Genomic DNA, 16,670 nt, shown 5'->3' with positions numbered 1-16,670 from the left:
TTCAACCTACCCAAAGTTCAGGATTTGGACCTTGGAAATCTTCAGAAGAAAGACATCACACCTACATACTTGTCACATAACTTGCCTGTGAGGATCTCAGAAAGAATCTATAAGTCATCAATACGATATTAGAGAAATTACTTGTAGCAGTGGGCACTCTACCCTTTTTTGTCTTGTGCTAATGTCAAAGGAAACTAATATATTTGGATTTATTACCAATAAATCTAAAGCCCTGTTATTTTTCTGCCCAATTCTTGACCTCAAACTTAAAGGTCTGTAACTATAACTTACATAACATCAGACAGAATCATTCTGGGAATAAGGCCATTTCACTGCTCCCTGCATTAAAAATGTCATATCACGTGATCATTCTAACTCTGCAGTCCCATAAGCACATTCTTGTGAGTATACATTAGTGTCAGTTTATTACCACATCTAACCTATCAGCTCAGGAACAGTATTCTGTCCACTGTGTGCAGTGCTGTGTGGGAAAATCACAGAGAGATGTTCTTAACTCCACATTTAAGGAAACCATTCTCCAATAAACAGAGCCAAACACTTCATATTTCTGTCTTAAATCCTTCCTCTACTGATTCTTCTTATCAATATGAGCATTAATGATATACACTATCATTTAAATAATATCTCTTACTTCCAGGGTATCCTTTTATATACCTGACACCCCTGGACAATTAATTTTCATTTCTATAAGTTGTTTATATTATGCAGCACTAGGCAGTCACCAAGATAATAATACACATTTCTGGGGATCTCTGGATGGCTCAGCAGTTTAGCGCCTGCCTTCGGACCAGGGTGTGATCCTGGAGTCCTGGGATCAAGCCTCATCAGGTTCCCTGCATGGAGCTTGTTTCTCCCTCTGCCTGTGTCTCTGCTTCTTTCTCTCTCTCATGAATAAATAAATAAAATCTTTAAAAAAAAATAATGCACATTTCTTTGATGTACCTCAATCTGCACATCTGCTTCAGCTCCTCTACCAGATGTTCATATTTATTGATGTTCCTTGCTTAAGTTTTCAAGATACTTCTGCTCTGGGGAAAGACATATTAATACAATAAACTATATTACATAGAATGTCAAAATAGTATGGTCAACAGAATTAAACATAACTATCTCAGTTAACCAAAAGTGATAGGATTCTAGAGTTTTCTTGAATGCACACTTATAATGAACTCTAAAATCCTTTCTTAGTTCATGTTTTAGATCTTAGTATTATTGAAGATAGTACTTCTTTTTTTTGGCACAATGCAAAGTCTTTTTTAAATTGTTTCTTTTCTGCTAATTGTCTAATATAACCAACTCAATCATATCTATCATCATTTAGTAGCTATAACTATATCTGAATCACCTCTAAAATTAATAATTATTATTTTCATAGCAAATAATTCCAATAGTTTATAGGTATCGAGCACTTACTATGTAATAGGCATATGTTGTCTACTTTACAAACATCTCATTGATTCCTCTCAACAACCCCATGAGACAATTGCCATTAAACTCCCATCTTACAGATGAGAAAACTGAAGCTCCATGAGATTGTATTTTTGGTTTGACAGACCAAGAAATCAGGCCTAGAACTGCCTAGCTCTCTCCTAACTTCTGTGTTATCACATCAAATACAATAATTTTATCTACAAATCAGATATATGTCAACAGACACAATCAGAAAATAAACACCTTGGCACACCTCCATGTGGAAACTTGCTTTGGGTTAATTTGTAGAATTTCAGGTAGTGGGAGGCCAGTTGATGGAGATCTGGAGAAGAGCATGGACTGGTTCCCCAGGGCCCATTTCTCAAACTTAAGACATACACCTTTGGGAAAGCAGTGCATCTCCTGTAGCATTAATTTTTCCTCAATGATAAGTAGTTTAAAACAATAAATTTTATTAAAACAATGGATATATTGTGGAACAAATCAAGAAAAAGTTGCTTGAATTTTTATTTATTTTTTTAATAAATTTATTTTTCATTGGTGTTCAATTTGCCAACATATAGAATAACACCCAGTGCTCATCCCGTCAAGCGCCCACCTCAGTGCCTGTCACCAGTCACCCCTACCCCCCGCCCACCTCCTCTTCCACCACCCCTAATTTGTTTACCAGAGTTAGGAGTCTTTCATGTTCTGTCTCCCTTTCTGATATTTCCCACTCATTTTTTCTCCTTTCCCCTTTATTCCCTTTCACTATTTTTTATATTCCCCAAATGAACGAGACCATATAATGTTTGTCATTCTCCGATTGACTTATTTCACTCAGCATAATACCCTCCAGTTCCATCCACATCGAAGCAAATGGCGGGTATTTGTCGTTTCTAATGGCTGAGTAATATTCCATTGTATACATAGACCACAGCTTCTTTATCCATTCATCTTTCGATGGACACTGGGGCTCCTTCCACAGTTTGGCTATTGTGGACATTGCTGCTATAAATATCAGGGTGCAGGTGTCCCGGTGTTTCATTGAAGTTGCTTGAATTTTTAAATTAAAGGTGAGATTTCAAGAAGCTTCCTCTTTCTGGGAGAATTGTTCCAGGTCTCTTGGAAGTCAGGTATTTCCTTTCTCTGCATTCAGGGTGTGTAGGCCTACAGCCATAGGAGCAGGGACGTCCTTGAAAAGTCTGAAGCAGGTTCTGGGGTGCATTTCATTCTAGTGACAGTTTGGAAGGTAGATATGAGGGAAGCAAGACCAGAAGCAGAGGAAAAGTTAGAAAGCCTGAATATAAGGGCAAAACACAAGTAGAGGATAAAAAGCAACACCCTCGGCCTTCCCTCTCTCTCTCTCTCTCTCTCTCTCTCTCTCTCTCTCTCTCCCCCTCTCCCTCTCCCTCTCCCTCTCCGTCTCATACACACACACACATAGCCTGCAAAATGAAGACATAAAAGATTTAAAGGGCACATGTCCAAATATCCATTCACTACCCAACCCTCCAACCCCTCTCCTTCTCTTCACACTAAACCTTGGCCACATCTGTGTGTGCTTGGCCTGGTTTGCTCATTTAACCTGCCTCACACAGCAGAGCCCCTCCAGCAATGACCCTCACTAAACATTTTCACACTCTGGGCAGTTTGCCATGGTCATTTGGTCACAGCCAATTATGTTTCTGGACAAGGCCTGAAGAGGTCTGAGTTGTCTACATAATGGTGCTCTCTATAATCCAATAGGGACACATGTTAGGAGAAAGAGGGTTTCGTGGAGGGAAGGAATGTTTTATTTTTTTCTTTCTTTTATTTTTTTATCCTTTTCAGCTGATGATTGTGACTTCAGGATGTAGCGACTTCCATTGGTGAGAGAGATTTATTACTCACTTCCTGGAGAAAGCAATTTTCTCTCAAGTGTGAACATTTAGATGGGGGCATCCAAAAAAGTCACTATTTTTTTTACTTTTGTAACTTAGAGGGAAAGAGAAATTTAAATCTGCCCAATTTTCCCCTCTCCTCAGGAATGAGCACTGATACGCTCTCCAAAACCACAAGGCAGAGAGGGCCCCTTTGCTCCTTCTTTGCAGTGAGTCCAGAGTCACCAGCTGCACCAAAAAGACTCTGTAACCACAGACTAACACAAGTTCTTCAGTGACTTTGGAAATCCATTGCAGCAAAGGCACAGTGACACAACTGCTCACTATCCCAGCCTCCATCACATCCCAGTGATGACTCCAGAGATGTGTTTTTTTTCTTATAATGGTTTTACTGAAGAGTGGAGGGGGGCTCTCAGTGTCTCCTTGGCCTTCTTTTCTCACTGTACCTTTCCTGCCTGTCAATTTCATCCATTCTCATTGCCCTCCTTATCATTTCCTGGAAGATGCCTGACCAACCCATCCATAGCCACACCCATGTTTTCTCTGCAGAGCACTAACTGATACAGCAGCCACCTAGTAGACCTCTCCCCTCAGAGCTCATCACCTCCTTTCTTGACCCCATTCAATCTAGAGTGTTCCCTATTTCAGTAACCAACACCATTGTCCACTCACCTTCTCAAACCAGAATCCCTGAGCATCTGATTTCTCTCTCTCTTAACACCCAATTTATTCAAGGAGTCATCAGTTCTAGGTTGTTCTGACTCTTCAACACTTCTAGAGTCTGTTTGGTTCACTTCTCTCCATCCCCACTTCTACCACCACCCAACTGATCTGTTGGCCACCAGCCTCTTTCTTTATCTAACTCTCTATCCTCATTGCCACATGGCTGCCTGGGGGAATATTCTAAAAAGCATGTCTAGTCATACATACCACTACCTTTTCAAGAAAAAAATCATCCCTAATGGACACCTGTCAGCCTAAGGAGGAAGTTTAAATACCTTAGTATATGTTACAAGACATTCATGAGCTGGCCCTATTAACTTTTCGATTTTCACATATGTGACCTAACTCTGCCACCAAATCTAGACATACTAAGGCACTTGCAGGTTCCTAAAGTGCTGTCTCTTACCCTTAAGCCTTTGCACCTGCTGATATCTTTCCTAAAACAGTTTTTATTGTCTTTCTTATGGCTAACTTCAAGGATACACTCAGATTACACACTCAGAGTCCGGGACTAGGGTGAGTGCCTGCACACAAGCCAGCACACCCCTGCTTTAACTTTGCCTCTCTTGTGCCATCCTCATTTCAGCCTCACATATACTTAATAACTCTTTCTTCTTGATCTCTGTTGTCTTTCTTCCTCAAAAATGAATTAGGTGCCTATTCCATGTCCTCCATTTGCACCCACTATTCCCCCTCTACTGTAGCATTTATTCTGGTATATTGTAGTGGACTTTTATTTGTTTATCTTTCCTACTAAACAGTAAATTCTTTGAGGGCAGGGACCTTATATTTACTATCCTTGATATAGCGTTTGACATGTAGTAGGCAGTTATTAATGTGTATTGCATAAATGGATATTTGGTGACATATCTGTAGAATTAAAGAAAATTTGACTTGGAAGGGACTCTATAAGTCATCAGGCCAAAACCCTCATTTTACAAATGAAGAAAGTGAGGTCAAGAAAGTCAGGGCAAGACCATTTCTCAGAATGACATAAGCTGGAAAAGCATCCTAGAATCTTACTTTTAGCAGATATCAATTGCCAGTGCAAGGAAACATAAGCAATTCACCAATGATATTTAATATTCAAGCCAAATAATGTAGTATGTCAACCAAAATGACTTTATAACTCCCTATAAAATAAATCAAGTTTTTATGAGATATTTTTCTTAAGTCAGTATATAAGGGCCTCTCCCATCCCATACCACCCACATTTCACAGTTGAAACAACTGAGAAAATGCCAGAAAGGACACATAGAAATGCAACTAGAAAGAAAAGTGTTTACTAATTTGTGATACTATGTAGTTAAGCAAGACTTTTCCTTCAACTTGTGGAGGAGGGGATGGATGACATTTCTAGTCTCTTGGAAAGTTCTCCTCTGTGAAGTTCTTAGAGCTTGTGACTATTTTAAGAAGTGGGGATTGTCATGAGCATGTGGTCAAGGAGAGGAGTTTCTTAGATATGGTGCTTATTTTTGTATATGGAAATACAGGTAATATATTAAAGAATTAAATCCTTCATATTTGGTGCCTTCAGGCAATTATACTAAATATCATTTAATATAATGGTAGGTCACTAGGTTTTTAAATTTAATATCAAACTCCCAGCAAATCAACTTTGAATCTGTTTGCTTCATATTCATGAAGGATAGTGGTGAGAAAGGGGAACGAAATACATGAAACATATTCTTTAAAAAATAAAATAATGGGGGCAGGGAGAAAAGAATGATCTATCTAGCAGAGTGTCTTTCTACCAAATTTTCTCCTCACAGAAAATATGAAAGAATTCAGGGCTGTTAGGGGTTCTTATTTACTAAAGGCCCTCCTTTCCCACTTCCTACTCCCAACCTTGAATCTCTCTGCAAAGACTCGAAAACAGTGGCACAGTGGTAAATGTTTAGCAGCCAGTTTGCCAAGATGGGGGGTGGAAATGACATGATTTGTAACCTTTGCCAATTTCTGCAGTGTGAATATTCCCACCAGAACCAATCACAAGTTACCAAGGCAATGTCACTGAATGCAAAGTGGGCAGAAAGTACACACAATCAGCTCTTCAAAGCAGCTATGAGCCCACTCCAGCAAACCGCTGCTTGAAAGCCTGGGGATGGATCAGCGTAGCTCCTGCCAGAGCAAGTCTTCAGGCTTCCTTGCTTCGAACCCAAATTCCTCAGTATTAGTCATGATTAGGTAGTTTATGCCACATAACAAATTAGCCGTGAAATCTCAGTGGCTTAAAACAGCAAAAGTTTATGCTTCATTCATGCTATATGCCCAGCACAGGTCCATTGTGAGATAGTACTTTGCTTATCAAAATTACTCAGATCTTAGACCGATGGGGGCTTCACCATCTGGAAAGTGCTGGTGGCAGTGAAGGAGAGCCTGGAGATTTGCACATGGGCTTTTCACCATCTCAGCTCACATTTCATTAGTCAGAACTAGTCTCATGGCCCCACCTAAATGCAAGGGATTTGGCAAGTGTGAGGGAGCAGATGGAATGTTTGGTGAGCACCACTGTCTCATCATAGCTGTGATGATTTCAGCAGGCAACCTTGTTTCTGGATGACTCAGGACACTTCACATTCAGTGGATCCTCAGCTTAAGAGGAAATGAAGGACCTGACTGAATGCCTTGGAAAGATCAGAAGGTTAGCAAGAATCCTCAAATGATGATTTTCTTTTTTTTTTTTTAACTGCTAATAAATATTAATGTACCAAACCAGTTGTTCTTTGGCTGGAAAAGAGACTTACAGCTCAGCAAGAGTCCAGGCAGGCTTTGCTCTGGTCCTCTTCCACACTTGAGAGATGTAGCACATTATTATGAATTTGCATGTCTAAACAACAAAGTAGCAATTTGATATTTTTCTGCCTGCATCTAGAGCCCAGAGCCCATTTCTAGGAGCATTGAGCATTTCTAGTAGGAGGCCGCTCCTCAGAGTCCCAGTCTCCTTGACACAGGGAATGTCTAAGACTGGGAGGGATAGGGCTCCCAGAGACTCAGTCCTTAAACCACAGCATTTCACTTCAATTCAACAGGGGTGTATTTTGTACCCAGTGACGACCAGGTGTGGAGGCTTCAGCTAGGGCTCCTAGAGAAGAGAGGGCATTGGATTCATCAAATTCTCCCTCTGCTTCTTGTAACCCGTAGCCCATTAGACATGACATCAGTATAACCACCTCTCTTCTGAAAGCAAACAGCTATGAGCCTAGGGGCCAGGAAAATGCACTTGAGATAGGTACCAGAACAACGTGGTTGCAGTCCTAACTCAAACCCTAACTAGTTACTGGCACTTGGACAGTCTCTTAATCTCTAGTGTCTCTGTTTCCTCATCCCCAAATTGGAGGAGTTGAGCTAGACCTATTGCTTTCACACTCTCTCTGTGAAGCCCTTCAGGTATGGCTTGGCAAGAGCAAAGAGAGGCTAGTGGGTCAGGCCCCAGGGCCCCATCCTAACTGCCATGCAGCGCAGATTTTTATTTATTTATTTTTTTAAGATTGTATTTATTTATTCATGAGAGACACAGAGACAGAGGTAGAGACACAGGCAGAGGGAGAAGCAGGCTCCATGTAGGAAGCCCAATGTGGGACTCGATCCTGAAACTCAGGGATCAGGCCCTGAGCCAAAGGCAGAAGCTCAACGGCTGAGCCATCCAGGCGTCCCTGATTTCTTTTTCTTTTTCTTTTTTTAGAGCAGATATTTGTTTTTATTTTTCAAAGGGCTGTCATTGCTTCATAAGAGTTTCTTAGAGGATGTTTCCGATGCTATTTTTTAAGTTTAAAAGCCACTGGACTAATGAGAGTGCAGGAGAGCCCTGGAGGGAATAGCGTGGCTCTCACTGTGTCCCAGGAAGTGGGGGGGCCTGGGGCTCGGGGGCTCTGTGCTGGGTGCTTCCCCTCCTCGCTGGCAGCTCCGCACCGTGCCCCGGGCCAGGCTGCTGGGGGCCCCGGGCCTGCCCACCTGCTGCAACACGCTCGCACCAAGAAGTCAGCGCAGGATGCTACGCGGAGTCAGGGGCCCTAGGACGTCCCCAAGCAAAGGTGAAAGACCTCAGCCTGCACAGAGAGCTGCGGTTGGGAATATGTCCACAGAATGTTAAATCACACCAGAGCTTTCACCCATCTTCCTCTCGGAGGTCACAACATGCCTCCCCTCTAATGAATTCTTTACATTGGCAGCTCTGGTGTTTTTCCCCCTTTCTCCGCCGCTTCCTCACTTCCGCCTCCCTCGCTCCCAGCGCCTTTGGCTGCGCGGGTCTCCGTGTGGGAACATGTGGAAATACTTTTCCTTGATTTAGGCCTGGAATTTGCTCTACACCTGCGTCAGCCTTCGGTCAGGGCTCAGCAGGCGTTTCGGCGAGGTCGTGCTGCAGAAGGGCGCGGTGCACACACTCGCTCTGGCTCCCTTGCAGGCAGCTGGCACCTCGCCTTCTCCTTGGCATCCCCCCCCCCCCCCAGGGTGGTCTTCTTCACAGAGCAGAGGGTTAACTGCCAAAAGCCTGCAGCCTCAAGAGCAGAAGAATAGAGAGAGACTCTGTGTTTGGCAAGCGCTATCCTGACTTAATCTTGCAAAGTTGACGTTGTTTGCTCCGAGGAGTCAAGGACGTGCTCAAGGTCACAGAGCCAGAAAGTGAAAGAATCAAGACTTTAAAGACAAGACCTTATTTCAGGTTCAGCATTCTCCCCAATTACCAAGCCATAGTTCTCTGTTTTTGGAGATATCCACCACATCATAACTATAAACCCAGGTACTGTACTAAGTGTCCTACAGACGTTGTCTCCCAGCAAGGTGGGTGCCAGTTTAGTCAGCTTACAGATGTTATGGAAATGGAGCTCGTAAAGGATTATGTTGCCCAAGATCACTTAGCCAAATTCAGAAGTGATCTGCTGCTTTCTGCCCCAAATCTGTCAGTTACTTTACATAACTTGCGAGGATAAAAAGCTCCTCTGAGCTTTCTGTGCTGTCAGAATAAAAGCAGAATAAAAGCAAATCCTCATCTTAACACACCAGGCCCATCACAATCTGGTTTTGGCCCACCTTTCTTTCTGCTTCCCCACTGAAAGCCATCTTTCCTATCATTTGGAGCTCTTTTTGGCTCCTCAAACTACGGTCTCTACCCTGTGTGCATCATAGGTACTGTCCCCTCTTTGGTTTTCATCTACCTTTAACTTCCTGCTGGTGGCCCCTTTTCTGGGAAGCACTCCACTTCCACATGCCCACTGCCAACCACTTTGTCACCAAACGTTGCGATTCATAGTCCTCTTGCTCTTGCAACATCTTACGACTGTCTAAACTGAAGTACGGACCACACCATGGTGTCACTATCACATTATCTATCGCCTCCACCAGACCCTACCCTCCTTGAAGATACAGAACTCCTTCTATACAACTTTTATTCCCAAAGCTTGCAAAATACCTAAAACAAAATAGAGTTTTAAAAAAAGTTGTTGTAGGAATGAAAACTGGAAAGGAAAGGAGAAGAGGTAAGGAGACGGGAGGAGGGGAGAGAGGGTAACAAGGGGAGATGTTAAGGACTTAGTTCAGATCTTTCTGATTCAAAATAGACAAGACTTCTACCATCCTATACTCAACCCAAGATGCTCCCTATTCTAACAGAGATGCTCATTATCCCTTCTCTTTTTTGCTCAGGCACAAGATCCTAATTCTCTGCTCTGGCTCTCAAGGCAGTCCATCTGTCTCTGCATCAGAGTTCTCCATAAGACATTCTCTCTGTATACTTGTCTGTTTGAATCTTTACAAGTCATGGAGTTCATCTAACAAAAAAAAAAAAATTGGAGTCTGGTATTACCAAAGGACAATAGCTTACAATGCCCTCTCCGAATAAATGTTTAGGGTTAAACAGGATTTTGAATTAGAACTTTTTGCACTTCAGATTAATTTACTTGCAGGGTATATTTGTACAAAGTCTGTACAATCCTCCTTGTAAAAAAGCAAAACTAGTGTCCTTTTTTTAATAATCTGCCCATTTAAATCATTTTCACTACATATTTTCACACAATTAAATTACAAAATTAAATTAAATTACAAAAGTGTTACATAGTATATATTTATTGTAGGGATTTTATAGGTATAAATATACAAAATGAAGAAAATAAAAGTAACGCATAATCATACCATGCACAATCACTTTTGTTTTGCTATGTATCCTTCCCTTTTATCTATGCATATATAATAATGTTTAAGAATAGCTTAAATATCAGGAAGCCAGGCAGCCTGGGTGGCTCAGGGGTTTAGCACCACCTTCAGCCCAGGGTGTGATCCTGGAGGCCCCGAGATCGAGTCCCACGTCAGGCTCCCTGCATTGGAACCCGCTTCTCCCTCCACCTGTGCCTCTGCCTCTCTCTCTCTCTGTCTCTCTCATGAATAAATAAATAAAATCATGCCTGGGTGGCTCAACAATTGAGCGTCTGCCTTCGGCTTAAGGCATGATCTGGGGGTCGGGGTATCAAGTCCCACATCAGGGTCCCTGGGAGGAACCTGCCTCTCCCTGTGTCTATCTCTCTGCCTCTCTCATGAACAAACAAATAAATAAAATCTTTAAAAAATTAGCTAATCTCTACTCCATAAATGCTGTGAGTTGATGTTGTATGCACTTTGCGAATTGACTGTAACCCTCAGAATAGTCTCATGTTATTGACACAATTACTATCTCCATTTAACATGTGAGTAACCTGAGGTACTGAGGGACGTGGAAACTTGCCCAGGGCCACACACATATTAAGTGGTAGAGCTGACATTTGAACCAAAGCAGCCTAACTTCAGAGAATGTGTTTTTAGCCTCTAAGACATACTGGTTCTCACACACATGTAAACTTGAGATCAGACTGTACAAAACCAACCATGTTAGTAACTTGCTTTTTTATAGTTAAAGTACCTTTAGGAGTTTTCATGTCATCTAATACTCTTCTGAAACATCATTTTGTTTTTTTTTTTTTGAAACAACATTTTGATCAGCACATAATATTTCATCATATTTATGTAATCAATGAAATTGTTGAAATTGATTTCCTGTTGCTAGAAATGTAGATTATCTTCCAGTCTACTATGAAAACACTGTGATGAACAATGTCATAACTACTCTTTTGTCTACAACTTAGAATTGAAATCACTGGGCCGAAAGATAAGACATTTAAACATACCCGCCATCCATACCCTCCAGTGTGGTTCCATGTAAAGGGAACATATCTCAAGTAGTTGATCGTTAGAAATGCTGAGTAGAACAGCCTGCCCTCTGAGCTTGCCTGCCAAGTTCTTCCCTATTCTTGGAGCTGGTCATAAACAAATGGAGAAAAAAATATCCTAAGCCAGGCATGTGCTGTTGTCAAAGATTGTCCAGATACTTCTCCTTGGCCCAGTGCCATTACCTGCCTCTTGGGCACATGCCTCCCTCAGCCTTTCTCCTCTGTCAACGCCACATCAGAATGAGTTATCATTTGCAGTTCAGCAGTTGGTCTCATCAACATGGGGGCCCTTCCCATTTGGTATTCCTACCACAGGAATGACAGCAGGGAAGAGGAGATGCAGAAAGTTCCTGGAGGAGATGTGTGAGGCAGATCCCTAACAGCTAACCTGCCCCAGTAACCGACGTAGCATCTCTATGGAGGATTCTGGAGAGGGATAAGCAAAGCCTCTCCTTAGAAAGTGGTGAACCCCACTTAGGATGAGGAGACCATGTAAAATGCCTCAAATGAGAAAAAAAAAAGGGTAAACAGTGAAGTATGTGTTAAGTGTTTTTTAAGATAGTGAGAGTAGCTGAAAAACCCTTCATAAGCTAATTAAAATGAAGAAGAAAATTTAGAAAATAACACATCTAGAAAGACCTTTAAAAGAGCGCCATAAATATAGATGGGATGGCCAGTGTCTTGTGAGTTTTCTGTTGTTGTAAATTTCAGAGCCTCCCGGTCTGGACACCACACATGAAATGATGAGTAATTCTCTGACACATTCATTCAAGTAAGTTTTATTGAGCCCCTAAAACTTTCTGATATTTACCAAGCACCTTATAGTTTATAAAACTCTGTTTGTATACATGATCACACCTTATCTTCCTTTGAACCCTATGGGGCAATTATTATTAGTACTTAATTATTATTTGTGAGTTACGTGAAGCTAACAAACTTAAACAGCTTACCCAATATTGTAGTGTGATGATTAATTTTATGTCAACATGATTAGGTCATGGGGTGCCCAGATATTTGGTTAAACATTATTTCTGGAAGTGTCTGTGAGAGTGTTTGCAAAAAAAGGTTAGCATTTGAATTGGTACATTGAGTAAGGCAGATTGTATCCTATTGGTTCTGTTTCTCTGGAGAACCCTAACTAATACACATAGCTGTAGGCAGAATTTGAACATGGGCCTCTTGCCTCTGGCACCTACTAAGTGCAAGAACCAGCCAGTAAGGCAGATATGAAATACCAGAGCCCTTAGAGAGAATACATGAAAGTTTAGTGGGGAGGAAACTGCCTTTTCTGTGCTTGGGACCAAGGCCTTCAGCAAACAATAACCAGACTGCAAGCCGAGAATTCTACTAGGTGCCCAAAACTAACCTGGATGTGGTGGAAATAAAAAGAGAGATAAACTACATCTGAGGAACCTTTCCCTAAGCATGTACCCTATTAAGACATATAAAACAATTATGAAAAAAATGAAGTTGTTAGTGTTGGCAAGAATAGTGAATGAAGCTTTCCTAAAGGAGGCAAGGCTTGATCTGAGAAAAATTTACAGAGGAGAAGGGATAATTTAGTGGCTAATCGTTATGAGCAAAGACACGGAAATAATGGTAGCCGTGATGTTGTGGGGGGGAGGAGAAGGAAGGTGGGAAGAGCTATTCAAAGACAAATTTAAATGGAAAATAATGTATGTGTTAAAAAGAAGAGGGCAGGTAGAATGGACCAGATTATAGAGGAAGACTTAGAAAGCAAACAAAATCCATCCTTTTAACAAAGACTAAAAAAAAAGCCTTCTAGGTGCCAAGCTCGAATAATGCATGCTATCTTCTCTTCAAAAGTAAATAACTCCCGGTCCTGGGAACTTGGATTCTATACCATAAGTGATAGTGAGTTATGGAAGGTTTTTGACTAGGGGATGACAAAAGGAAAATTTATCTCCACATTGCTATAATCTCTTAACCAGCAGACAGAGAAGAAGCAAAGAGGCAACAAAAATGTTACAGACCCATCCATTATTAGGATAGTCTGTAGGGCAAGTTAAAAGTGGTATTTTCAAAAAGAATCTGTTTGAATCTGAAAGAGTTCTAGTGTGAGTGACAGGAACTAGCTTTCATGAAAAGAAGCCAATATATACAGAGATAAAAGGGGATAAGGGTGCATAGATAAAAGGGTAAGGGACAGAAAAAGCTAAAAAGGCAGGAAGGACCCCAGCACAAGAGGAAGGCATTGTTTTGTAGAATCTGGACAAGGTAAGACCCCAAGAATGGGGAAATAAGATAGAAACCCAAACATGAAGAGAATAGCACAGAGGCAGACCTCAGACCCAGAAACAAGACAAGAGCTTGATGATTAAAATCAGAATGCAAAATCATGCTAGTTCCAGAAGCATGACTGTCTTCCCTTGATCGGGGTTAAGGCTTGGTGTATGAATGGAGATTAGGCTGACCTACTGGAAAGAAAACCTAACATAATTCAAGACACAGCAGTCAAACTCTGTGCATCTCTGAATTTTTTTTTAATAAAAAAAAGACTTATTTATTTTAGGGAAAGAGTGTGCGCACACAAGTGGAGGTGTGGGTAGAGGGTGAGAATCCCAAGAAGACTCCCCACTGAGCAGGAAGCCAGACACAAGGCTGATCTCTCAACCCATGAGTTCATGACCTGAGCTGAAATCATGAGTCAGTCGCTTTGCCAACTGAGCCACCCAGGTACTCTAATCTCTGATATTTTCTGAAGGGAGCCTCTACAATCTAATTTTATACTGGCTATAACTTTTTATCCTACCTGTCTTTATTTTAATACTCTTAATTACAATTATCCTGGTCCCATCATTGTACTCTTCTCAACCCACCCCAACTGACCAACATATCACGTGCGTGCACACGTACATGCACACACACATACTTTTGTTGTGGTTGAGCCTTTGTACTAATTCTCTTATCTATAATGTTCTCTTTCTTCATCCAAGTCCTTTCTAGCTCTTCTCTGAAATTTCCATGGTTTGGTAGCAGCCCCTAACACTGAATCAGAGCACAGCTCCATCCAGTCCTCTCATTGATTAGCTTCTTTATTGTCATGGCATGGCGAACATTTTATAGGCCTGACTGTCACTCATTTTGGTTACCTTCACTTAGACTTTGTTTCTAAGGGAAATTCATTCAGATTTTCAACTTTGGGAGACTTGAAAAATATCCATCCTTTCCCTTTTCCTGGGCTAATGAATGGAGAGAATTCAATTTCCTAACATTGAGACAACATCAGCAGCAGAAAAATAAGATAAAGACTCCACTTGGAAAGAGAGCTCAGGAGAGGAGGTTTCTAATATGGCAGACAAACCAGAGGCCTTAGTGGTCAGAATAAAATAAAAGAGAAAAAAACTGGGTATTTTATATATGTGAGGTGGTGTTTGTTTATCAGAGACTGTCAGCACAAACAGGTTACAAGGTACTGGTGAAACCTATTTATAAGGCCAATAATAATCATAATAAAAATTAAATCCATAATGGCTATCATTTACTGATTTTATATGTGACAAACACTACGATAATGTTGGTTTTATGGAGGCTTTTTAAACTCTGCTGCTAATGCCATGGAGTACATGATATTTTTCACGGTATTTGTGAGAATAATTACAGAACCAAAAATCAGTAATTTTGTCTAATTTTTGGTTATGGTATCTCTCCACAAACTTACAAAAAAAGTCATTCTCATTGTAACTAACAACCATGATCAGAATTATTTTAATTAGGATTATGGTGACAAAATGCAATACTTGGGAAAGGGATGATGAACTCTTGATTCCAAAGATTAATTTTAAAACAGACTCTTTTATACCAGCATGTCCGACTTGGAAATGCAACTTAGTAAGACAAATCAAATATTTTTTTGTTTAAGGAAGCTTAACAGGAAGTTGAACATAAAAGTCTTCCATGATTCCATACTGTCACTGGATATAAATATGTGTGTGTGTGTGTGTGTGTGTGTGGTGAGCGGGGGCGGGGGTTGCAATTATAAAGGGGTTCTGGATCAGCCAAAATCGATTTTCCTTATTGAACCAGAGAATATTCAAACAATTTCCCCAGACATTTCTCCATCTGGTTGCCACAGCTAGCCTTTCTTTTGTGCAAACCTAAACCCCTGTACCTTCCTCCTCTTGTTCCTCATGTTCTTTCCTATTCTGCTCTCTCCCACTTCAAAATGCTCAAGAAATGCAATTCACAGAGTTGTTATACTGCCAGCAGCCCACTCCATCTGTTTCCATCCGCCAAACTCCTCCTTAATATTTCTTAGTGCATTGTTCATTTCCCAAGGGCAACATAGGGCTCCATACACCAGGAAAAAGGAGTAAATCCAGGGTGTGGTTTCATTCAAATCTGCATTTTATATCTATGCTGTTCCCCCAGTAGGTGATTCTGTACAGTTTGTTGCCTATTAACGTGTGACCTTTGACTACAGGATTTCCTATGCACTACATATGTGCTCAGTATCCTTCTCATGTAGTAGATAATGTCTTTGATTGCAACGACACTTATTCCATGCTTGGAAGACTTACTCAGTCTCACTCTCAGAAGATCTTTCTGTTGCATTTTTGGCTTACACTAGTTTTCAAAGTCTTATAGGAGGATTGAATAAGAGACATTACCTTTGAGTCTTGCTGAGAATATTCCTATGATCATAATTTTTTAGGGATTTTACCACCTCACATTCAAATGACCAAGCAGACATGAAAAAAAAAATCATATAGATGTACTAGGAATGAAATTAAACAGAAAAAAAAGAAGGAAATGTTAAACAGCAAGTTAGACAGTTTCAAATGAAAACAACAGAAAAAAATGAAAGACGGTATATATGTGAAGACATTACTGCTGAGAAAATATCCAGAATTTATTAAAGATATTAACTGGCAGATTCAGGAAGCAGAAGGAATCCAACTGGATAAATAAAAAGCAATTCAAAATTAGGTATATCATAGTGGAACTATAGAAAACCAAAGATGAGAGGATCCTGATAAAACCAGAGACAGCATAATGGCTATAAATAAAGAAACAACAAATAAACTTATTGCTGAATTTTCAGCAACCATGGAAGCCAGAAAATTGGAAAATAATTTCTCCAACATTCTGAAAGAAAGCAATTATCAGCTTAGAATTGTATGCCAAATAAAATTATCTTTTAACAATTTAGTAGCATGAACACTTTTTCATACACATGAAATCTAAAGTACTTTATCACCAAAAGATTTTCATTAAAATAAATTAGAAGGGTTGAACTGCACAAAGAAGGGAATAATTGTATAATTATACAAGATGAAAGAAGAAATGACAGGTAAAGAATAATCCAAATTGTAGGCAAATCTAAGCATCTAAGCAAACATTGTCTTTTTGGGGAGAGGACAAAACGGAATGAATTGCTGGCCAACAGTATTGTGTAAATGACAGTGGAAGGAGT

The 16,670-nt window shown here is 40.5% G+C and overlaps 1 long non-coding RNA gene across 1 annotated transcript in view; it reads right to left on the bottom strand.

The window, feature by feature from the left end:
• Nucleotides 1-2,384: 2,384 nt before the first annotated feature.
• LOC119869690 overlaps nucleotides 2,385-16,670 on the bottom strand; it is a 100,089-nt gene continuing 85,803 nt past the window's right edge. Inside the window, exon 3 of the long non-coding RNA XR_005372662.1 lies at nucleotides 2,385-2,665. This is a non-coding gene — a long non-coding RNA (uncharacterized LOC119869690). The remainder of the gene's footprint in view (nucleotides 2,666-16,670) is intronic.

The sequence above is a fragment of the Canis lupus genome, chromosome 17 (genome assembly GCF_011100685.1).
Source record: "Canis lupus familiaris isolate Mischka breed German Shepherd chromosome 17, alternate assembly UU_Cfam_GSD_1.0, whole genome shotgun sequence".
Taxonomy (NCBI): domain Eukaryota; kingdom Metazoa; phylum Chordata; class Mammalia; order Carnivora; family Canidae; genus Canis; species Canis lupus.
Note: the sequence above shows the minus strand (reverse complement) of the source record. Positions and strands in the feature narration are given on the sequence as shown.